At 33.7% G+C, this 25,842-nt stretch overlaps 1 protein-coding gene across 1 annotated transcript in view; it reads left to right on the forward strand.

Moving 5' to 3' along the window:
* The first annotated feature begins 848 nt into the window (after nt 1-848).
* LOC145266635 (uncharacterized) overlaps nt 849-25,842 on the forward strand; it is a 471,019-nt gene continuing 446,025 nt past the window's right edge. Inside the window, exon 1 of the mRNA XM_080122558.1 lies at nt 849-1,203. The gene's annotated coding sequence lies outside the window, so the exon portion shown is untranslated. The remainder of the gene's footprint in view (nt 1,204-25,842) is intronic.

The raw sequence follows: 25,842 nt of genomic DNA on the forward strand, positions 1-25,842 counted from the left end.
GATTAATTAGAAGTCATATAGCAAGAGAATTTGAAGAAAAGGATAAAGATATGAAAATTTCAGATCCACATTTTGTAAATCTTATAATCACAGGCTTCCATACAAACTGATTGTTAAATAAAAATCATTCTGAAGTTTATATATATATATATATATATATATATATATATATATATAGTAGAAATTGTAATTAATTTTTTAAAAAAGTGCTCAATACTGTTGTAGAGCAAATATGCTCAATACTGTTGTAGAGCAAATATGCGGTTTATTTTTATTACCGTATTTTTTTGTTTAGTTACATTATTGTTTCAGCTAGGCGACCATTTTTTGGCCGTCATGTAGCCTCTTCAGACTTTTACAGAAATGTCTGTAAAAGTCTGAGGAGGCTACACCGCGGCTACAAAACGGTCGCGTAGCTGAAACAATAATGTAACTAAACAGAAAAATACGGTAATAAAAAATAAAACGTATATATATATATATATATATATATATATATATATATATATATATATATATACTCGTTATTTCAATATTTATTGTAGTATTGTTTTAAAGTTCATCTACTGAGTCTGCTTCAGATAACTGTTTCTGATGTTCATCTTACGCTAGATTTGCTCATTATTACTTCGATTATCTCAAAACGCCCCACCCCAAATTAAATTGTGCCCACCGACTACCTACCCGTTACAAAAGCTTTTTTCTGATGACGCGCGCTCGTGATTCTATTTTTGTCTCATAATCGCGGACTGGAGACGAAAATCTTGAAAGCCGGTTTAACTGGTTCCGATCCTGAACATAGTTTGATTCCACGCACCCCCACTGACACCACCTACCCGTCATCAAGAATGTTTCCCAAAAATAACTCATTGCTGCTAGCAGGTTTTTAACGAATTATTTCATTGTATTATTTGCTTTTTTATTTTTATTTATTTTTTTTCTAGCAGGAGGAAAAAGTCATCACCTCGGATCACTGGAGTTGTCGTTGCACGTATGGCCGTATCTATCCACCCACCCGGTTTTTAGGCGTGGTGGACAAGTTTTGAGAAGAGGTGAGAGGGAAAATATCAAGATAGGCAACCTGCAACCCAAACCCCAGTTGCTCACATTGAGACTATCTCCATCGGCTCAGGCTGGTGAGGTTTTTCTTTTGGAGGGTTTTCAAACAATTTTTTCGTAAGAAACACGCCAAAAACTAAACAAGTAAGTCCATGATTTGTATTTATTTACTTAGCTTTTAATTAATTGTTTTTTAATTATTTTCACTTTATCGATATATCGATTTTTAACTTTAATTTAAAAATTATTTTTTTTTACTTTGGATATGATATATATATTTTACAAAACGTATGACCACTTCTCGTGTACCTTTGTGTAGATGTTTTTTTTTCTGGCAACTACGAAATTAGAATTAATATTTTTTGTTTATGTACCTTCATTAATGAATATTTGAAATCAAAAATGAAAAAATAAATAAATAAAACTATTTTTCATCGTACTTATATAATAGCTAAATTTAATATATCAGAAAGCGTTTCGTCTTCTTCAGAAACAAGTCAGCCATTTTTATCGTTTTTAATAATCAGAAAAGAAAAGAATAAAATTTAGTGATCATTCGAAGTTTAAAAAGAATTTAGGGACATTTTGACTGCCGAATTGAAAATCCTGTTTGCCTTTAAAATTCTAAACAAATCTTTACCTAATTAAAAGACTGAATTTTTTAGTAGTTATTTATCTCTAAAATAAAGATTAAAACATTACCTTTAAAAAATTAGGTAGACTAAAAGCAAAGTGTAGTATACGTTCTGATACTACACTTTTTGTGTTCGATTAATGAAGGAGAAATCCTTCTAGACTAATACATTTTAATTTCTGACTAAATATAGAGTGTCCTTTTTGAGGTGTTGGCTTATCCCCACATTATAAACGGATATTTTTCGAGCATTAAACTCGTCGGTAGTAAAGACGAATTGAGCAATATCGTAATAATTACATTTAACTTTGAAAATCCGATTAAAGAAGTAATTTGGTAATACAGAAACAGCAGAGCCAAACTCAAAACGAAACATAAATAGAATTAAAAGACATGCTGGCAACGCCGAGAAGGTACAACAGGTGAAAAATAACTGTTTAAAAAGTAGACCTAAAACTATAATGGTCGAACCTTGAAGTAAAGAGTTTTATGCAATGCATTCTAAATGTCATTTACCTTCGAAAGATATACCATACATTTTAGCTCGACTGAACACCAATCTCTGATTCCTCATCTAAAACATTCACGGCAAGAACTCGTTTGACTACGAGAAGGAAAAATAATTTTTCTTTCTCCTTCCTCTGTACTAGTACTAGGCGAAATTTCCGCGAACAGCTTCTTCGCAATGGATTCCCATGTGGAACACATTCCCGCAAGACTGCTTCCCTGCAAACTAAAATATACTTATATAGTGTTCCCACAATGAATCACTTCAGTTTATCTCATTAATTATTAATCATCCTCAATGTTGTCATGAATTTTTCTATCCTTCAACTAATTATAATTTTATCTCATTAACCCTTATTCTCGAGTGACTTTCGACATTCAGTAAAGTAGCTAACCTAAAAAAGTTGGGTTTTTTTCTTATTTATGTCCTGGTTAATTGAAAGTTTATATAATCATTTTTAAAATTATTTCTTGGAGAATTATTAGAATCCGCTATTGGGGCAGGGTGGTGGGTCCTGGGATTAAATCTTCGGTTAAATCATTCTAAAAACTCCCAAAATGGTAGGTGTGTCCCCTTGCTTATGTTTACGATCAAAGGTAAATAAAGTAATTATAAGAAAGGGGTTGCGCTTTCATTTACATTTTGTTGAAGTATCTAATGAAAACGGAACCTCCAGCTGACCCCTGATTTTGGTTTACCATTTTGCTTTCTTTCGATTGCATCAATATCAATACAAAAGTAGAATTTAGTAGTTACATGCACACACACACACGCGCGTGCGCGCAAGCACACACATATATATATATATATATATAGATGTGTATGTGTGTGTGTGTGTGTGTGTGTGTGTGTGTGTGTGTGTGTGTGTGTGTGTGTGTGTGTGATAAGCAAGCTTGGTAAGAAATTATAATGTTTTGTATTTTCAGTCCACAGAAAAACAGGGAAACCATTGATAGATTATTTTTATTGCATGCTTGTTGATATAGCACCATCCCGACAAGGTTTGGATGTAACACCAGATTGATTTTTGTATGTGTTAGACCTTTAGAACCACAAGGTTTTTCAGGGTGGGTATCGAGTAACAATAAAACTTGCCTGAATCACACACATCGATATTCACCAGTAAATGACATTTCAGGCGATCATCAGTAGAGCACCTTCACCTAATAGAGATGAAGGGACATAATCTTATTGCCGTTTCCGAAAGTAGCGTTTAATGCTTGAAGTTATGACTTCTTGAGCACCGAGTCGAACCAAACCCTGTAATCGTAGCCTGCGAATCAGAAAAAGAGAGCGCCAAGTCAAAGAAAGCTATGCTTGTTTTAAAATTATTTCCTGAATGAATATTGACCAAAGGCGTGAATAAGGAGACTACACTAGGAGTTCTTTATTCTTATAGTAAAACCGCTTATGTAAGTGTTTAAATAATGGGCGGTGTTGGTAGTCACGCACTTATGTGACAGGACAAAGCAATCAAATTTGTTTTAATCTTTACCTTTGCAAAAGAAAAACAACCCCTATCCTCGATGTTCTCAAGACCACGTCTATACACCTCTTTCGAGAGTGAAGCTTTATAAGACTGATTTATTAATTTTTTTTCTCACTGCTTAATTATCACTTGTGAATTTTGGGGACGCTTGTCTATCTGGAATTACCTACTTATTGATGCATGTCTTAGTAGGCAAGTTGATCTTCAACTTTTTTGTTAATATTAAGTATGTCTATAGGGCGGGTATTGGGATAGCGAGTACAGCTAAAAAAAAAAAAAACAACCCTGGTTTTTAATACATTTTTTATTTGAGGTCACAGCTCATCAGACCTGGAAGCCACTCGAGGACAAAATTAGTGAGTGTTAGGTAGACGATGCGATAACACCGTAATGATCAGTAGGGTTGTAGCAAAAGAATATTCTTATCATTGTTTAGACTCTCGAGTCTATATCCGACACAGTTTATCAATCGAGAACCACGTCACTCTATCTAAAACATATAAGATATTAATTGATATATACTTGAGAGTTAAAATAATGAAAAGAATGTTCTCTTGTCATACCCCTGATAATCTATAATGGTGGAACTTGGGTAGGATTTAATTATATCAGGAGACATCTCATTACGAACTTATTCACATTAGACTTGAAAACGATCATGTTATAGGCAGTACCGAAGTACGCTCACGGTGTTGTGTTCCTCAGACGGACGGTTCTAGGAAGGAATTTTTATTAAGATTTAGGGTCAGATTGAGATTAAGAGAATCGTTGACTACTGTTGCAGCTAGACGAATATTTCTTGCGAATGTTTTATGAAGAGGCCACGCAACGTCTCTTCTTGGAAAAAGATAAGGTAGGGAGGCGAAAGGGGTCATTGCCCACTAGATTTCGAAGATGGTTCTGAACCCTGTCAAGGCTGGAAAGGGTACTCTCACTAGTTCCTTCCCAAATTTGCTAATAGTACTCTTTCCTAGAACGTATTTAGCGCCTGTATATCTATATATCTATAAAAGTGAAATTGTCTGTGTGTGTATGTATGTGTGTGTGCCTGTGCGTGTACATTTCCTTACCAAACTACTCTGTCAATTTTCAGTCTATAGCCTCGAGATTTGACATAAGGAATATTGAGATTTGGGAAAATCTTTTTAATCAGTTTTCGGCCAGAAATTTGGCTGTCAAGGGGGTCAAAGTTCAACGATTTGACCTTCGAAAACCCGACCAAACTACTCTGCCAATTTTGGGTCTAAACACTTGAAATGTTAGATGTAGGTTACGTGGATATGGATCAAACGTTTTAATTTGATTTGAGCCCAAAACCATAAACGTTAAGGGGTCAAAATTGGGGTCAAAGTTTATAAATATTTGACCTCTGCGGCCTCTACCAAATTACTCAGCCAATTTTTGTCTAAACTTTTGAAATTTTACATAAAGTGTATTCAGACATAGTGCAAGTATTTTAACTGGTTTTAGCCGAAAATTTGCCTGTCAAGAGGTCAAAGTTCAAAAGATTTGACATTTACGGTATCTTGCAAACTATTCAGACAATTTTTGGTCTAAAGGTTTAAAATTTTACATAAAGGGTATTCAGACATGCAGCAAGCTTTTCAATCAGTTTTTGGGCGAAAATTTGGCTGTCAAGAGGTCAAAGTTGAATGAATTTACCTTTGCAGAGTCTATCAAACTCCTTCGCCAATTTTGTGTCCAAACACTTGAAATTTTAAATGTAGGTTAACTGGTCATGAATCTAACTTTTTTTAATATATATATACAAATGTAGATAAACTTATGAACAGTACATATGACCCTAGCTAAGCCGGGATGAACTGCTAGTCGTTTAATAAAAAGAGCTGAAAAATAAAGAATCATTTTTTTGTTTTTTTAAATGATTTTATCTACATTGATATACATTGTTTTATTTTATTTATTTATTTATTTATTTTGTAAATTGTTGCTTTTTATTTATAGAACGCAGATCAGTTTTAGCCAACAAACACTTGTTAGTTAATATAATGTCCACATTTTTTTTTAGAACCAATAAGCAAATATTAGGAATCATGTGTCCTGCTAGTTTCTGGTGCTACCAGATAAGAGTGTCCGGAATTACTTCCTGACTTAAAATGCACTAAAGATTGATGTTATTGTTTTATTTTTTCTCTTTGTAAAACTCAATCATGTTTTGCAGAGTCAAAAACAAACTCATCAATTTTCATACACAAAACAACCAAACCAAACATTGCTAATAAATATTTGAAAATATAAAAAAAACTTAATGCATAAAAATATTTTTGTAGAATTACTGGATTTGACATTAAATAATCCAAAAGCCAAAATTACAGGTTTCGGTATTAAATAAGCAGAAAAAGATTGATATGGCGTCCTCCGGTCCAAGATAACAGTGTAGTATCTGTTCTGATGGTACACATAAGTTAATTTGTCAATCTAGGGGAAACCCTTCTATGCAAAAGCAATTTTTATTTTTGCCTGATTTCAGAGTGACCCTTTTTGGAGAACTGTTATTCCCCCACATTAAAAATGACCTTGTCTTACATTTTGCTTTCATGGGGGACCAAATAAATACCAATAAAACAAAACAACCAAGTCAAAGCTGCTGGTTTAGCTAGCTGAGAGCAGGCGCAAGGCATTCCCACAAATAGTGGCAATGGAGAGGAGTAAAGCAACCCCTTAAATCAGTGGAGGAAGTCGTGCATGACGGTCCATCCACTCGTGTCCATTACAATCCATTGAAACACTAAACAACTTCAACATTATGCAATGTTTTCGATAAATATTTTAGCCACATACACAAGGTTATATTAGCAATTAATATCCAGCAATCTTCTGAAGCTCAGCCCTGCAATTACGAAGGTAATTGTAAGAAACAGAATTTCAATACTTACAAAGTCAGTCCCGAGTATCAACGAAAAATTCAGAGTCAGTCCTCAGTTTTCCCAAATCTAATAACAAACAATACGAGTAAAAGGGTGCAGTTTGACAGATAATACGAAAGTTGAAATTCTTAGAAAAAGATGTAAAAGGGCAAACGAAACTGCACTGCACGAATCCCAAACCGGATTAGGGTTAGTGTTAATGTTAAAATATTTTTAGTTCCATTTCCAAAATAAGTGAAGCTAAAAAAAAAACCTTCCTAAAACAATTTTTTTTTTTTTTTTTTGCTATAATTTGGATTATACAAACTAGTGCTTTCATCTTGAGTGTCATTCGCAAAATGGCTAGATTGATGTAACTTCCAACCTTCTTCAGGTGTATCTTGTAAAACTCGGGAAATTTTCTATCGAATTCTGGAATTTGCACGGAACATTTTATTTAATCCACAGTGATTGTTCCATCAGCCATGTTATAAACAATTCGCAATTATAATTCTGAGTATCGCTCCCGGTGAGGATTGAATCTTCCACCTCGAGAAGATGGTGTAAATTATAACTAAATGTTACCAGGTACTTTATCCGTTATCTCACTAGTCTTTAGCTGTGGCGTAACGGATACGTACTTTGTAAAATATAGTTCTAAGTGAAACTTTTTAGCGGGCGATACTCAGAATACAATAGGGAACTACCTAGGACTTCCACTCCTTAATGGCTGACAGGACAAAAGCATACTATCTCCGGTGAATTAAAGAAAAGGATTCATTCAAAATTCTCGATTTCGACAAAAATATAACCGAGTTCGACAAGATACACCTGAAAAAGATCTGAGGTTCTATCGGCTGAAAAGCTGTGAAAATAACACTGAAGAAATATTCACAAACGTTTTTTTTTTGTATTTTTAAATGACTTTGTTTTTATTCATCTTAAACTAAAAATATTGCTACTGAGGCGTAAGGGGGTATTGTTATTAGCGGTCAGATTCGTAGGGGATAACCTAAGTTATAAGTAAGCTGCTTGTTCACACGACATTTACATTTTTGTGCATTGGTACAGTCGGGGAAACGGGATGGAAGGATAGAATGCTATTTTGTTTTTTACTCATGTTCACCTCTTAAAAAACATGTCGCCACTTGGACTTAAGGGGCTACTATTTGGGGCCATGTCTAGGAAAGATTAAAAGATATTTGTTTATGTTACATTTAAACTTTTGCATATCAATACAGCCAGGGAAGCAGGTCGCAGGAGGGGAACTCCAAAGTCTAGCTGTTCGAGGGAAGAAACTATTAGAATAGAAAGCTTTCTGGCATTTAGGGATAACAACAGTGAAGAGGTGAGATCTTATTGCTAAGCGGGTTTGTCGGGGATATGTACGTTGAGGGGGTACAAGTGAAATGAGTTCATCAGAACACATTCCATCAAAATATGCTAAACAGGCACAGTGATGCAACATTGCGATGATGAGACAGGGGCTGGAGCTTAGTTGATAAAGTGGGACCGATTAGATTGACAACTCTTTTTTTTACTTTATCTAAGAGGGAGAGACTAGCGGTAGATGCACCAGCCCAGATATGGCAACAATACTCCATGCATGGGCGAATGGTGGCCTTGTAAAGACACAGGATACTCTAATAAACCAACAAGATTTCTTTGCATTTTGGGACCTATACAGTAAAGAGGTGGGATTTTGCTGCTTATTGAGTTGGTCGAGGGTGTTAAAATTGAAGGGATCAAGGGTAGTAAATCTATCAGGCCACATTTTGTGAAAGTACTTGTAAAAAAAACTCAAGGACGCAACAATGCGGCGATGGGACAAAGGTCGGAGCTGGGTAGAGAGTGTGAGGCCTATTAAGTTAGAAATTCGTTTTTTTTTTTTCGTTTTGTTTTTTGCACTCTGTCCAAAGTATCTTAAGCACATTTTCTATCAAATATAGGAATCAACATATGAATAAAATAAAAATTAATGCAAAACTTGGTAAACCACAGGAGCAAGCAACTCAGAACAGTAAGTTTTAATAATAACCCTTATCCCTGAGTGGCTTCCGGGCCTTGATAAGTGGTGACCTCAGTGTAAAAAAAAATATATCAGGTACCAAATCTGACTAGACACCATTTACCGCGTGAGTCGGTCGTTTTTCTATTTTGTCTGTAAATAATGAGTATAAATACCAAAACAAGATCTCCTACTTGAACCAATGTTCTTCTGGCTTTTCTCATTTACCAAAACTCCATTTTCTTCGAAAAGACATATTTGATATTTATAAATATTGGTATCTATCACTTTTGAAGTGTCACACGTGGACTAGCCCGATTAAGTGACTGTAATAACCACACAAAAAAATTATGATTCCAGATCTTTTATTATTTCTAAATATAAAAAACGTCGCATGAATCATGGTATTAATTATCCCATTTAAAATGTATTCCCATCTGTTTTAAAACTAAATGTAAGGTAGAACTAAAATATTTAATGTCAACACTCATCATATAATACCAAACTTTCTCCACGGTGACATACTTGATATTCAGAAAAAGATAGGAAATCGATCTGTCCTAGTTTCCACCATCTTTTATCCGCAGCGCGTAAATAGCTAAATCAGTTGGTTATAATACCACATAAATAATTTATATTATTATTTATGTTTTTATTGCTTCCGAATGGAGAAAACATCGAATGATTCATAGTATTAATTGTTCCATTTTCATGTATTTGTATTTTGAAAGAAATTGCAAATTAAAAATCATGATTTTGGCTTCAGTACTTATCATTTACCAATACTACATTTGATACACCAGGACATATTTAATGCTAGCTGGACGTCAAGCGTTGCCCGGTCGTACAATACGCTTAAGCATGATATTTTAATTCATGCAGATTGCGTATATATTAGAATCAATCATCTATTGAATATTATAGGAAGGAGCAAATTGACCGGTGGACTAATTCGCGATTTTTTTTTTATAAAAATGTAAAAATAATAATGATAATGTCGTTCATCAAATTTCGTCTGTTTTTGTTTACAAAATCATATCAGCTGATATTTAGGCTTGCCGATCTTAAAATAGTCTTTCTTCTCTTATAGATTAAAAGAAGAATTTTCTACAGGGGAATATTTTACGTTACACCTGCCAAAGACACATCGGTGTAACGTAAAATATTCTCCTGTAAAAATTCTTTTTAAGATCGAATTTTTTTGATTTTCGATACTTATCAGGCGAATTTCTGTACAAAACATATCTAAGAACACTGCCAGACATATAAATTTGCTTTGTGTTAGATTTGCAAAAAATAGGCTCAGCCGTTTCGGAACTTATTAGGAAGTAACTCACACATACACACATATAAAGTGACTTTTATATAATAGAGATTTTAAAAAAAGAAAATCAAGATACCTAATAAGTGTCTACGTATGACACTAATTAGAAATTTCGTAAAAACTGCACAATCTCAATCCCTTGGTTATCTATTTATACAGAGTTTTATATGTGTGTATGTTTATATATTTCTATATCTAGAATTTAAATATTATGAAATTTAAAACATGGTTGTCACCGGTAAGTGTGGATAATGTTGGCTATCTTTAGTTTTATTCAACGGAAGTAAATAGAGAGTGTGATCCCTTCGTGAAAATTCACATACTATCGATTTCTGTAAAAAAAAAATTTTTAATGGCATTAGTATCAATTAATAAATATTCCTTAAAATTACAGTTTCTTTGGAATATATGACAGATTTGTTAGAGGGCCTAATACGGGACAATCTCGCATTTGAAAATTTAAATATTTCAGATCTGTATTAAAAAATTAACCATAGTCATTAGACACCAATTAAGCAAGGTGCATTTGTTTCTTCAGACCACTTAAGCTAAATATATATAATCAACTTTTGTGTGTGTGCTGCATGTGTGTTCCCTATAGAAAGAAAGGTTAGAGAATTTATATAATATCTTAGAGAATATTATAATACAGGGGATGATAATGGAAGCATTCGCGAAATATCAGTCCACACTTAAGGAGGCTATCAGGCATAACTTCCCTAAAACTTAGAATATATTCCATTTTTATGAAATTTCAATCTTATGTACAAAATTTTCCCGGAAATACGATTGAATTGATGCCGAATCTGTAATCTGCCCTTTTAACTTAAGATGGTTGTGGGAGACAAACTTTCTTTAAACTTTAAGCATGATGGAATTGATATTACATTTATAATATTTACCGGGGAAGACAATGAAAGTTGTCTCGAATCATTACGTTATACTTTATGTACTCAATATCTACGTGCTCGCATTTCTAAGTGATCCGTGTAGACAAAACCTTCATTTAAACTTCAAATACTTAAATCCGATTTAAATTAAAATAAAACTATCGGTATATGACATTGTATCAAGGTGTTTTCTAATATTTCGGCCTTTTCTGACTATATTAGAGTGCGTAACGGAGGGAAGAGTTAGTAAAAAAAAAATAACAACGAAAGTAATATAGTGTTATCAGTATAGTGAAAAAGTATATAGTACTGATCCTCATTAAAGCCCCAGCAACGTCGGGTGATCCTGCTAATATATTTATATGTCCAACGACCTTTATATGTACCAATACTTGTTCTCATTTAACGCTGGGGAAAATATTTTATTCTTTTGTAAATGAACTGTAAAAAAAACTGTAGCTTTACTATTTAACTCAGGCATGGGCGGGTCAGGTGATTCATACCTTTTCCGTGTATTATTAGTGTACACCAACTTCATTAAAAATTACAGGAAAATAATTATATTCCACCAGTATTCGCATCAATATTCACATTCATATGAAAAAACTTTGGAATCAGCAAATCGGACAAAAAAAAAAAGAAAAAGAAAGAAAACTGAAAAGTTTTAAAAGGAAAACAAAAAGGAAAAACATATAAATCGATAGAAAAAAGAAATAAAATTATGCAAATAGATTCGCTTATTCAGTTTCTGTAAATATTAGTTTAAAAAATTGCGGTATTTTTATTAGTTAACTTTTGTAAAAAAGGGACATACAGACACAGACACATACATACACACACACACACACACACACACACACACACACACATATATATATATATATATATATATATATATATATATATATATATATATATATATATTCGGGTTTCTAATCCTGAGTTCGGATGTGTCTAACTGATGAGCCCAAATGAGGGCGAAACTCGAGTCTTGGACTTCCGGTTCTTTGACTGTCATGGCTCTTGTGAGTTGCGACGTTGTTTGGCTGTGGAATTTATTATATATATATATATATATATATATATATATATATATATATATATATATATATATTCTTTTTTCAGATTTTTCTGGATATCCTTTCGATTCGCCGAGCGGTCTTTTTTATTTCAATCGGTATGTTGTACAGAAGGGCGTCCAAAAATTGTTGTTCAGCCATATTCTATTCAAGCGCTGAACAACAACTTTTGGGCACCATGTTGTACAACATACCGATTGAAATTTAGAAAAAAAATACTGCTCGGCGAATCGAAAAGATATCCAGAAAATCGGAAAAAGAATAACTCTGTACAATCAGATGTGCTTGAATAATGACTTGCTGCAAAAATATACAAATATATATATATATATATATATATATATATATATATAGGTGTGTATGTGTGTATGCGTGTGTATTTATGTAGAATTATGATTTTTTTCAATTATATTTTACTTTTTATATATTAATCCTTAATTTATAAAACTCAATGTAATTACAGAGCACATAACGAACAAATGACAAAAGTGTCTCTCTCAATTTCTACCTCCCCCTCTCCCTCTCTTTATATATATATATATATATATATATATATATATATATATATATATATATATATACTAGCAAAAGTACTCGTCGTTGACTGGGTTCAAAAACAGCCTACAGAAAATGGACTATGATTTATGAAAGTATGATAGCTTATGAAAAGGAAGGGTTGTAAATTTGGGTTGAATTTGGGGGTATCAAAACCAAAGCAAAATATGATAAAAGTAAAAATAAAATAGATAAACACCATAATTTATTATACCATTCCTGTTCACACTGAAAAACTTATCACAATATTCTGTGGATCTATATTAAAAAATCTTGTTAAACTTTGTGACATATTTTCATTCTATGGAGATCAGGTGCGAACGAACACCCCATAATTTTATTATACCATATTTCTTCAAACTGAAACATAATTATCAAAATATACTTAGGCAGATAGATATGAAAAGTCTTTATTAAAGTTTGTGCCTATTTCCATTCTATGGAGGCCAGGCGCGAACGGAGACTCCACAATTTTATTATACCGTCCCTATTTAAGTTAAAACATACTTATCAAAGTATTCTTATGTACATCTATAGCAAAAACACTTGTAAACGTTTTTTTTAATTTTGTATTTCCATACTTTGTGGACCAGGCGCGAATGCAGACTCCACAATTTTAATGAACCACCGTTCTGCCAGATCAAACATACCCATTCCTGTGTCTCGGTACATCTTCTATCATTATATTTAATCAGTTTTTTAAAATAGTCAATGATATAGGAGCCTATTCGTGACCAGACACACACACACACACACACACACACACACACACACACACACACATTCAGCTTTATATCGTAGATATATATATACGAATAAGAATAGAAAGTCAACTTTAGGTTTATTTTCGTCAATCTCGTGTTCTTGCTTCTCTTATAAATTCCTCTCATTCCATGATCAAAATTTCAGACCGATGGAGAATAATTGCTTTTTTTCTGAATGAAATGTTGTTTTAAATGAATGGTGTGTAGATATTTCCTATTATTTCATAGTATCATCATTCAACTTTCAATTAAGGTATTGTTATATATTTATATGTATAAAGTTCCCTATTAAACTACATAACCGATCATTATAAATGTCCATGAAAATTTGCTAGGGGTAAGGTCTTCAAATATATTTTTATGTTTTTTTATGTCTTTGGGGGTATGCTCCGATTTTGCTTGGATCCCCTTAATGGTAAGTTTACAAAATAAAATACATGCCCACATTACCATTACTAAGGCTTTTGATAGGGCATTGCATAAAGGTTTACTTCACAAGATCTCCAGCTAGTGTATAGTAGAAATGTCTTCTCAATTATTAAATCATTTCTCTCTGATAGGTTCATAAGAGTAGTTGGTAATGGGCAGAAATCAGAAGCTCGCACTATTAATGCTGGATTCCCTAAGGGGGTCCATCCTGGGCCAACTCTCTTCCTGATCTACGTTAATGATCTTCCAAATTACATACTTACATCATTCGTAGATATTTATGCTGATGACACTACAATCTATGGTAGCACATCTAAGACTGTAAACGACCAAGTTCTCTCTGATTCTCTCTCCTATGATCTTGAGCACGTGGTATAATGGGGAAAGGAGTGGCTGGTTACTTTTAATGCATCTAAAACCAAGCTTCTATCTTTACATCATCAACGCTCTGATCCCCATCTGGCATCAATTGAAATGAATGGCTCTCGTCTTGGGGAGGCCTCATGTTTTGACAAGCTTCTGGGCTTAACCTTTACGGCTGATCTGAAATGGAACACATACACTAAACCCGTTGCCAAGGCCGTTGGAAAAATGATGGGATTCTTCTATCGATCCAGTAGATATCTCACTGCTGATGCAATTCTCTATCAATAGGTACGTCCAAGGATGGAGTACTGTTGCCACATCTGGGTAGGAGCTGCTAGAAAGGACTTATCCTGCCTTCGTAGACTTGTAGATGTCTTTTCTCTTCCCTGCAACCTCTTTTTCACAGAAGAGATGTTGCGAGTCTGTCTCTGCTTTATCGTTATTTTCATGGCAAGTGCCCGATAGCTTCAATCTATGGTCCCCCTCGCCGAACTTTCACAAGGAGCACTCGTCTAGCTGAAAACACTATCAATAGTTTCCCCCACTCTTTATATGTGCCTAAACCTAAACGTAGATTCCATGAACAAAGCTTCTTTCTTAGAACTGCACGCCTGTGGAACTGTCTTCCGTTTTCCTGCTTTCCAGCTGACTACAATATGGTTGTCTTCAAGTCCAACGTAACAAGTTTTTGATGAGCCGTTCTACTTAAGTTTACAAATTTACCGAATTTCCATTACTATCGATTACTAAATTGTTCAATTGACTACTGTACACACTTTAACCCTTATCTTCGAGTGGCTTCTGGGTGATGCCTATATATATATATATATATATATATATATATATATATATATATATATTCTATAATTCATAATGAAAACATTCTTCCACCTTAATCTTTCCAAACGGCCTAGGCATTCTGATTTCTTTTTCGGTAAACAAATAGCATATTGACCGCCATTAGGTCATATATGATAAATCGCGGCTGCGACTGAGATGAAATAAATAATAATGCCAAAAGATGAGATGTTGGTTTGAGTTTTTTTTTTTCATCTCAAATATATATGCACACACACACTGTATGTGTGTGTTAGTGTGTGTGTGTGTGTGTTAGTGTGTGTGTGTGTGTGTGTGTGTGTGTGTGTGTGTGTGTGTGTGTGTGTGTGTGTGTGTGTGTGTGTGTGTGTGTGTGTGGAAATATGTTTATTCAATTATATTTTACCTTTTATGTATACTAATCCTTCAATTTGTGACGCTCGGTGTAATTACAGAGCATATAACAAATAACTAACAAAAGTTTATACTCAAAATTTCAAGATGTTGCCTATCTTACCGTTTATTCCTGTCAGTAAAGAGACACAATTCTTAACAGCAACTATTTCGTAACAAAACTATTCATTAAATTATTATTATAATAGATAAAAAAAAGATGGTGTAATAAAATAAAAAAAGGTAATTGCAACTTCTCTCCCAATTTTCGGATTTTGTTATCATAGTCACATGCCTTTATTTTCTTTTAAATTTTCTTCTGATGTGTAAATAACAAAATAAATTCGTGGATTGCTATAATCATTAAATGAATTGATTTTGCGTTATGACACAAGTGTTGTCAAGCATTGTGCATATCAACTTACTTAAATGAATATTGTCAACATCTTGAAAGTTGGAATAAAGATTTTTGCCATTTATTTGTGTTATACATATATATATATATATATATATATATATATATATATATAGAGAGAGAGAGAGAGAGAGACAGACAGACAGACAGACAGACAGATATATATATAGAGAGAGAGAGCGAGCGAGAGAGAGATAGAGAGAGAGATTGCTTTTTTATTAACGGATGAAATATATTCAATATATACGATACACAGTAAATGCTAATCTAATTATAACGTTTATCATAATTTATAAATGGTTGAATTTTATACTAAGACGGAATTTTCTGTTTAAAACATCGACAATTAGACGTCAACTTATAGGAATTCACACATTTGAAACCGTTGGAAGGAAAAATACAGTTTGCGCGCATGCGCGAGCGCGCGCGCGCGTGTGTGTGTGTGTGTGTGTGTGTGTGTGTGTGTGTGTGTGTGTGTGATTTTTTAAAACTAATGGGCGAAGACTTATTGCACTATCTGGTAAGACAAGAGAAACAACCTCAAATGTCGTTGTAACAAGTGTGAGCGAAATACATACATAAATACACACACACACACACACACACACACACACACACACACACATATATATATATATATATATATATATATATATATATATATATATATACCGGATATACCGGATCATCATCCCCCAAATGTTGCATTCCTTGTTTAAACAATAAATATTTTGTTTTTAAATTAGGTTTTCTGAAAGAAATTTATATATAAGACCTACAATATATATATATATATATATATATATATATATAGTAATGGAATCAAAAGGATGTAGTGTTTACCTGATAGCAAAGATAAACTTCAATCTAATATAAATACCAGTATTTATATATAGATTATTTAATCCCAACCGAATAAAAAAGCTCAATGCGCAATAGAGAGTATAGCTTATTATAAGATAAAGAAAATTAAAACTGTAAGTCGAACTTTACAATCAAATTTTTTTATTCGACTGAATATTCTAAAAAAAAAACAATTTACAAAGTAGTCCAAATTCTAGCAATGCTACAAATATAATTTGCTGATTTCTTTTTGTCCTCCGATGAGAAGAATAACAAGAATTACATTGTTTGAAACTTCGCGGAATAAGGACTTTGTAAATTGTTTTTTGGAGTATTCAGTCGAACAATAAATTGTGATTGTAAAGTTCAACTTGGAGTTTTGATTTTCTTTCTCTCTTTTTTTTTTTTTTTTTTTTGCAAATTCAAGCAAACAAAAGGCCTTTTCTAGTTGAATGAACGCCATTACTGGATCAGAAAAAATGAAAAAAAATCAATAGCCTTACAAAAAACATAATGCATTTAGCTTTAACACCGCACCACATTCAATTTATTAACATTCATTATGACGCAAATATGAGTTCTTGAAATGTTCCTAAGACTTTTGAAACACCCTGTATTTAAAAAACAAATCAATACATGTTGTATTTCTTTTTTCTTCTTTTTCTTGCCTCTTTCACCTCCTTTTTTATCTGGCGTGTTTGTTTTTAAGTGTAAATATTTAAATAAAAAATAGCACCTTTCGCTCGTTTCTGAGAAATTATTTTAAGGATGAAGGTCACGTAGCAAAATTCAGCCATAATATTCCATGTGCTTGAAAATCTTATTACCGCTTTTTTCATTTTATCTATATGTAAGACTTGCAGGAAGACCCGACGTTGTTCGGGATTTAATGAGGACCAACAAATATTCCGCCCTCCCATACTTTTAATGTCATTGAAATCGGTGAAATCGACCCATTTTTTCAATCAAACGCACTTGTGATGTTAGCCTATACAAATGTGTTAACTTTTGTTAAAATCGGAATTTCTTTTTAATCGGATTTTTTTTTCGATTAAATTATCGGAAGCATTCCGATAAAAACCTATCTAAGAACACTCTCAGACACATCAAGTTCCTTAATGTGAAATGGAAAAAAATTGTTACAGCCATTTCCGAGTCCATTGGGAATAAATACAAACACAGACAAAATTCCATTTTATATAATAGATAGATAGATAGCTAGATAGTTTTGTTTATCTGTGAATTTTGTAAAGTCACCGTCTTGTGTAAATGGTACACGTTCTTTTGTTTTTCGAAAACAATTTAAATGCATTGCTACGTTTCTATAACTCCTACTGAGTTACGTAATACAAATAAGTCATTTTATTTAACGCGCGAAATAGTTTCACAAAAAAACATCCTACGACATCCTGTGAAAATACAGAAAACCTAAGAAATATGTGGGCAGTTTAGAGACTTTTATATCAGTTGAAAGTCTGATTCTTGGAGGACACCTTCCACTCCCAAACTCTACCTTCCTGTCGTTTTCACCCAAACAAAACCCATAAACAGTGGCAGGTCTATTATTATTATTATTATTATTATTATTATTATTATTATTATTATTATTATTATTAACCAGGGTTAATGACTTACTAATCAGCACCCTTAAATAATCTATATGATTTCTTCTTTTTTTTTTTTTTGTCGAATGTTTTGAACCTCTCAATTCCCATCGTTTTTATCAACTGATAAATGCCCTCCTGTAATTTAAAAAAAAAAAAAAAAAACATTCAAACATTGGGAATATTTTTAAGTGATATTGGTCCCTGGGGTAAATGTGGTATTATGGTGACTGTGGTGAGTTCGCATTACAATTAAACGTTTGTATGTTAGTACAGTCAGGTAAGCAAGAAATAGGAAGGAAAATACAAAGTCTGGCAATGCGAGAGAAGAAACTATTAAAGTATAAGCTTTCCAGCATCTAAGGAAATTAACAGTGAAGGGGTAGTATTTGGGGGGGGGGGGGGTAGTCTAAATTATGTATGTCGAGATACGAGTTAGACAGATCGATGACGTTCGTAAATAGGAGACCTAATAACTAAAAAATGACGTCCCTTCCTGAGGTCAGAGCAAGTAAGATCTGTCGAGAAATCAGACTGTCGATAATGAATGAAAGCGTTTTAAAAAAAGAAAGAAAAAAAACACTAGAAAACTTTAAAACTTAAAAATAGATCCAATTAATACTGAAACTGAACTTATTTAATATTATTTTTTTAATGAAAATGAGACTTAATACGAAAAGCAAACTTGTACCTTGTTTTTGCGAAAATAACATTATGTAAATAAACATGTTGTTTCATAGATTTTAAAATTTGTTTATTGTTTTACTATTGGAATTTTTTAGATGAGTAATTTGTATATTTATTTATTTGCGGACTGTTATCCTCATCTTGATAGTTGTTATGGTTTCACCACGTTTTGGGGCAACTATTCCTCTGGCCTTCGTCAGGTGGTTACCCGCAACGGGATAGGAATGCTGAGTCTTGTAAGTGTATCCTCAGTAATTACTGCCTTCCATAGTTGTCGTCTCATCATGTTTTGGCCAACTAATCCTCTGACCGGCATTGGATAGGATTGAAACCGACATCTTCAGACCGAATAGTTCGCCGAAACGTCGTAAAACAACAACCAGGAAGATAAGGAAAGCAGTCCACAAATAAATAAATAAATAAATATACAAATTACTTATCTTAAAGGGTTCCAATAATAAACTAATATTATGTAAATAAACATTATATTGTTTAATGGATTTAAAAGATTAAAATTCGTTTATTATTAGCTTTAAAAAAAGAATTAAAAAGTAAATAAAGGGACACGATTCGATTTATAGTGAAACAACCTTATTCAATATTAATTAAAAAGTAAAAACAAAAAAGTATATATAAAAATGTGTCTGTTTAAATCAATCAATCACTGAAAAATAAACAGTATAATAAAATTAAGGAATAATAAACACAATAATTAAACAAACGAATTAAAATAGAACAATAGATATTTTTTAAAAAACGAATGCGAACGATAAACACTTTTTAAGAACGAAAACAAACGATAAATAATGTCAAATATGAAAACGATTTAAATTCAAAAAATAATTAAAATACAGAGTTACTAGTGCAGAAATATATCTTTTAAATCAAAATTATAGATACATATATTGGATAATTTAGTTAAGAATGGGTTTCTGAATAATAACGTTAATAGTGTTGCTCTAGCAAAGCTTCTTTGTCTTATCTATCCTACTATTTGACCCAAAGTTTAAAGAAAGAGAGAGTATTGTATATAGTGGAACGATAAAGCTGTAAACCTGAAGAAAACAACAGTATACCTTTATTTTAAAACTTTTATTGAAAAATACAATTCATGTAAAGTGATTATGTAGTAGAGCTGGCATCTATTCAATGGAGCCGCCTTCAGCCTCAATCACCGCTTCAGTACGGGTTCGGAACTAGGAACATGCATTTTCCACAATCGCCGGCGGGAGGTCGGCGAATACTCAGCGGATGGCGGCGATCAGGCTGGCTTTGGTGTTGTGGGAGGTCATGTTGGTGATGTTCTCGACGTATGCCCAAACGAAGTAGTCCAGCGGGTTCGGGTCGGGGGAGTAGGGGGCAATGAGAGAAAGGTATAAAGTCGTAGCACTCCTTCTGATCCAAGCTTGGGTCTCTTTGGACTTGTGAGCCGGCGCCGAGGCCTGCTGCCACACCCAGGGCCATCTGATTGCACCAGGGGATCACCACACTTCAGCATATAAAGGTACATTATGGTGTTGACTTTCAAGCCGACTTCGAAGATGTTAGGTAGCATCATATGGCCCTCACTTGAAACCACGCCAAAGACCATAACCGTGGCCAGAAATTTTGTTTTCATCACACTGAACACCTCCCTGTTATTCAAGGCAATCTAAAGGTTCTGGAAATGGTCTTGTTTTTATAACTTGAATCGGTAGAGAGCATGAGTTGTACAGTGGCGCATCTCCGATCTTGCTCGTTGAACATTGTGTCACTTTCAAACATGATAGAAGGCTCCTATCGTTATTGGGATTTATATACAACTGGCCAACTAGTAGATGATCTGCAACAAAAAAAGAAAACAGGTTTTCATCAAATGGAAATGAAATCATGTCGTCTTTTCTAGGGCGACAATTTTATCGTTCCACCTTGTAGAAAAAATGATGTCACAACCACACAGTAATTTGAATCCGGCATGTCGAATTGACTTTTCCACCTCGTAAATATACACGAGAAAAGATTAACAATTTATTTAATTATTAAACCTTATTCATCTAAAGTATGTTTCCTGTGAATGTTTAACCAAGTGGTGTACCCCTCCCCCCTGAGCTACCAGCTGTAGTAAAATGGCGCATAAAATCACGATGAAACAATCCGGGTGTGAAAAAATCTTTTGCTGTCATTCAAAGTATTTTACTTTCTTGTTTACTTTTCTTTCCTATTCACCATCCATTAAATAGTACATTGTAACGAAACGGTGTAAGTACGCGCTGTTCTCATTGAGATGCCAGCTGAAGTTATTGACCTCGTATCGATTTTTCGGAAAGGAGAGAGAAATGATGATCGTCTATTAAGTGATGCTTGGTATTTGACACGGATACATGTCTTGACATGATGAGAGAGATCCAGCTACCTTTATTTTTTTCTTTAAATATAAATAGAGAAAAAAAACTATTTGAACGTTGATTATTGTTTCTGTAGCCTTAAATAACAACAAAGCACATTTGTCAAATAGTTAAGTTTGTATCTGTTTATGACATCCGTTCAGGTTTAAGAGACAATGGATAACCCTTGTAAGGATTATGTGCGTGTAATTGTGAAGCAGGTGTTGCGCAATCTCAAAACGCACGTCTCCTGAAACGACACCGCTTGATACTAGTAGCTAAGAGAAGACCAGGACGACTGGAAACAATCCTGAGATAAGCAGTGACCACATATAGCACCTGGTATCCCCAAATACTTATTTATTTTAGTACTGAGCACGTTCAGCGTAGCTTAGCTTCCGTGATCTAACGGGAACCGGTGGGGTTAACGTGAGTATGCCGTATATATGTATAACATTTTTATAAACAAACGTTAAAGGAACACTTCGCACAATGTTTTTTACGTAAAGCGACCAAAAAAAAACAAATCAAATAATAAAAGTATTTTTTTACATACCTTGTTGGTTTTACTCCTCCGATCATCATTTTTCCATGCGTAGGCCCTGACATCTTGCGGTTGTTGATTTCTTTTTAACCCACGACGGCTCTACTCATGTATGCCAACACAATGGAAACTTGCGGAGGTTTCAAAGGTTTTATTTTAGAGAGAAAAAGTCTGTTCACGAGGGTAAGCGAGTACATCAGCTAAAATTAATTCCTTCTTAGTTGTTCTTTTACTCGAGGACTGAGAGATGCATGCGGCAGACATCGAGGTGACATTCGTTTAGATCATATCTACTCTTTCAGTCGCATGTCGCTTCTATCTCTTTTAAATGCCAACCGACTAGAAACTCTGTTCTTTCTCCCGAATACTCTATGTCATATTATTCGACACCTGTATTTCTGGCGTGTTTTTGCGCAGCGAGCTAATCAGAAAACCGTCGCCCCAATAACGCTAGCTGCATGTGGATCTATTCCCTTTTACAGCCAGATTACCCTGACCTGCACTTATGTTACAACGTTGCAGAACAAACATAATTAAATAAATAAAATGCAGGTCGGCAATTTTTCTTTTTTCTATTCAAAAATGATCAAGACTCGCAACTGGCTTTTAATGTCGCTCACAATGAAGATTGAACGTTTAACCTCAAGAAGAGTGTAACTTACAATTGAATTTTAGCAAGTATTTTATCCCCTATGCTACGAGTCCTGACGGGAAACACTTCAGATGAGAAAAGTAATCCGAAAAATCGACAATTACGAATTAGCTATCCTTATCTCCAAAACTCAGAAAGAAATGGTTGGTTCGCTTTGTTGTTGTTCTAAACCAACGAACAGCGCGTTGACGGTGATTACACCGAAGGGGTCGATAATCACTGCATAATCATATCATATTCGGGCATCTTTAGAACCATAAGTCTATACGTGTGTGCTTCCAAGCCAACTGACAACTTTTTCCCTTCACTCTCTATTTTTGAGTCATATAACATCATGTCAATTTTAGCACACAAAAGATCATGCTGACATCCGAAGACACTAAGCCGACTCTTATATTCTGTTATACCTAAAAAAAAAAGAAAACGACAATGTTTAACAGTACAGTAACGTGACATCAATTGTAAAATAACTTTCCGTAAATTTACATGACATTTCGCGAAAATGTTCCACACCTTGAACTCCATATTTTCGTTAAGTTTTTTTTATTTCTATAATTTTCATAAAATAAATTAAAATTTTATGCGAATCTTTTATCTTTTTTGATCAAAGCGAAGTATACTTATCCAAGACCCCTGATAATGTAGGTTCAGAGTATATATACACTTATGATACTCTATATCCAAAGCTCCAAGTATTAATAAACAAATAAACAGGCATGAACTACAATCTATACATTTTGTCTTCTGTCTGGCAGAGAATTAGTCGCATGTAGTATATTGTTAGTCACCTGGGGCTAATCTGGCATATATTGTAGGCCAAATCGTACTGACTTCTGAAAACCACACCAGACCTTATATTCGCGAATAAATGGCATATCGATATTTTAATGTCATTTATCGTAGACATCAATAATAGTACCAGGTGTATTGATTCTGCTTTTTTAACGTATATTTGTAGTAATATTTTGGAAGATAGGTAAATATTTTGTTTGTTTCCTTTTATTTGTTTCGTAAAGTCCTGTAACTTTCAGAAAAATTAATATTTTATCTATGTGAGGATTGTTTAACGGATTCATCTTATTGCTTATTTGGTAGTATTTTTGTCTGGTGTGTTGGCGATTTTTACAGGTAATGAGCATGCGTTCAACGGCGAAGGGTGATAGGTATGCATGTTGTAGGTTTTTCTCCATTCAGGAGATATGAATGAGTTGAGTAAATATGAGCGATTCATATTCTTACTATTTATCCAATGTGTCGGTTATCCCCGCCTTTGTTTTCATAGCCGACATCACGAGGCCATGACGTCATCAACTGTTGACAAGGGCAAACAAACAAGCAAATTTTAATAGTAAATTATTAAATCAAATCAATCATTGATGGAACTTTACGTATATATTAATTTAGTGGGGAACATCGAATCTTAAATTTTCCGAGCTCTACCAAGTCATCATTCGTCCATGTATCGTGTATTGTTGTCACATCTGAGCTGGTGCGTTGACCACTAATTTATCCCTTTTAGACAACATCTCAATAAAGTCTCCAATCTGATAGGGCCCACACTATCAGCCAAGATGTACTCGTTGAATTCCCAGCATAATACCCCCCAAAAAATTAACATGACAAGCAGGAAAATCTTAATTCTTCGATGTAAAGACTTTTACTCTAATAGCTTCTCCCCTATGAACTGCTTTGGAAATCCTTCAATGTGTCCTGCTTCCCTGACTGACTAATTTGTAGCAATTTAATAAATATGAACAGATATCTCCCTGCTCAATCCCTTATATATAACCCCGTCCACTGTAGAGGTCCCTAGATTCTCGAAAGCCTTTACTCTGATACTTTCTCCTCCATGATCTGCTAGACTTTGAAAGTCCTCTCTTGTCTCCTGCTTCTCTGACTGCATTAACTTGAAGCAATATGAATGCAATATGAACACACATCGCGCTGCCAAATTCCCTATATACTGCTCCTGCCCACATGATCGTAAATACTCTTGCATTCACTTTCTTGCGTCCTGAATACGATTTCATGCCGCGAGCTGCAAGTGGCAATGCACCTTGTTTGGAATGAATAACAAATTAAATGAGGGAAACATTTGCATGTCACGGAGGCCAACGGAATTTTGTAGCCGCTCGCAAAATAGCTGCTGTTATTTTACCATGAGTGTTGGTTATCTTCCTGTTGAACATAAATATCCACTGTCTAACAAATTGGGCCATCGTTTAATTGATTTAACTGACCGCTTTTTTTAATCGTGATCGTGAGTGGGATTATTACAATCACTTTCTTGCGTCTTAAATACGATTTCCCGTCGCGAGCTGCTTGACGACTATCCTGATTATACAGGTTACAACATCAATTTATATTATTGTTATGTGGAGATAGGTAACCAACCAGGAATATTCTACATAAGGAACGAGTCACCGGATTCACCGGATTCATCGGACCTTTTTAAACAGAGACTTCTCCCTGAACGTGAACACTCTTTATTTGTTGCTATTGTAAATACATAAATAAACTTTTCTTTCAGTATTCAAACCACAGGGTATATTTAGTTATTCCTTTCACGGAATACTTTATCTTTGATTGTCCGTATAATAGGACACCTTAGGACATATCCATTATATATGCGGTCGGTCTGTCTGTTCCGACCTTGATACGCATTAATTTACAATAACTTTATTTATATTTCGGAATTTTGGAAATGAGAATTGAAAATTTGTATTATTTGGATTCTTCGGGCTACTGTTTTCCTCTTGATTGTTACCTTTACAATGTTTTCACCGATGTACACCCCGACCGAGTTTTTAAGTGTAACTTCTCGAATATGGGAATATTCCTGTAGAACTATCTAACAGAACCCTTTATTTAACCCACTATGATTTGTTCCTCTAATGCTGTCAACTATTTTATTGGTATATGAATATTGGTGGAATTTGATATAAAATAATTATATATATATATATATATATATATATATATATATATATATATATATATACATATATATCTACTTCATTTAATCAGATACATTAATATACGAAAGTATAATTTATGCGTAAACTTTAAGCATTTACTTCAACGGTACAGTGCTCAATACATAGATAGAACTAGGTAGTAAGTGATATATATATTTATAACTTACTATATATATATATATGTGTGTGTGTGTGTGTGTGCGTGTGTGTGTGCGTGTGTGTGGGGGTGTGTGTATATTATTATTATTATTATTATTATTATTATTTTATGTATCTACATAAGTTGTTTTGTAAATATTTTCTGTATTTACTTTGACAGTGCTCGATAACTAAGTAAAACTATGTAATAAGTTTTGAAAATATATATGGAAATTAAGCTACAAAGATTTTTCCGCATTTGATCCTCGTAAAGAATAATCAGGATATTGCATGGAATTGATGTTGTTTCGCGTTTTTATATATCCGCATGGTATTGGGTTTGCTAGTCAGCCAATCAGATTCTCAGTTACTCACACACCCATTTTTCGTAACCAATGAGCGTGCGCACCTGTTATATTAGAGTATTTGTTTATTTA

This window comes from Euprymna scolopes, chromosome 41 (assembly GCF_053919585.1).
Source record: "Euprymna scolopes isolate OS-2025 chromosome 41, ASM5391958v1, whole genome shotgun sequence".
Lineage (NCBI taxonomy): Eukaryota > Metazoa > Mollusca > Cephalopoda > Sepiida > Sepiolidae > Euprymna > Euprymna scolopes.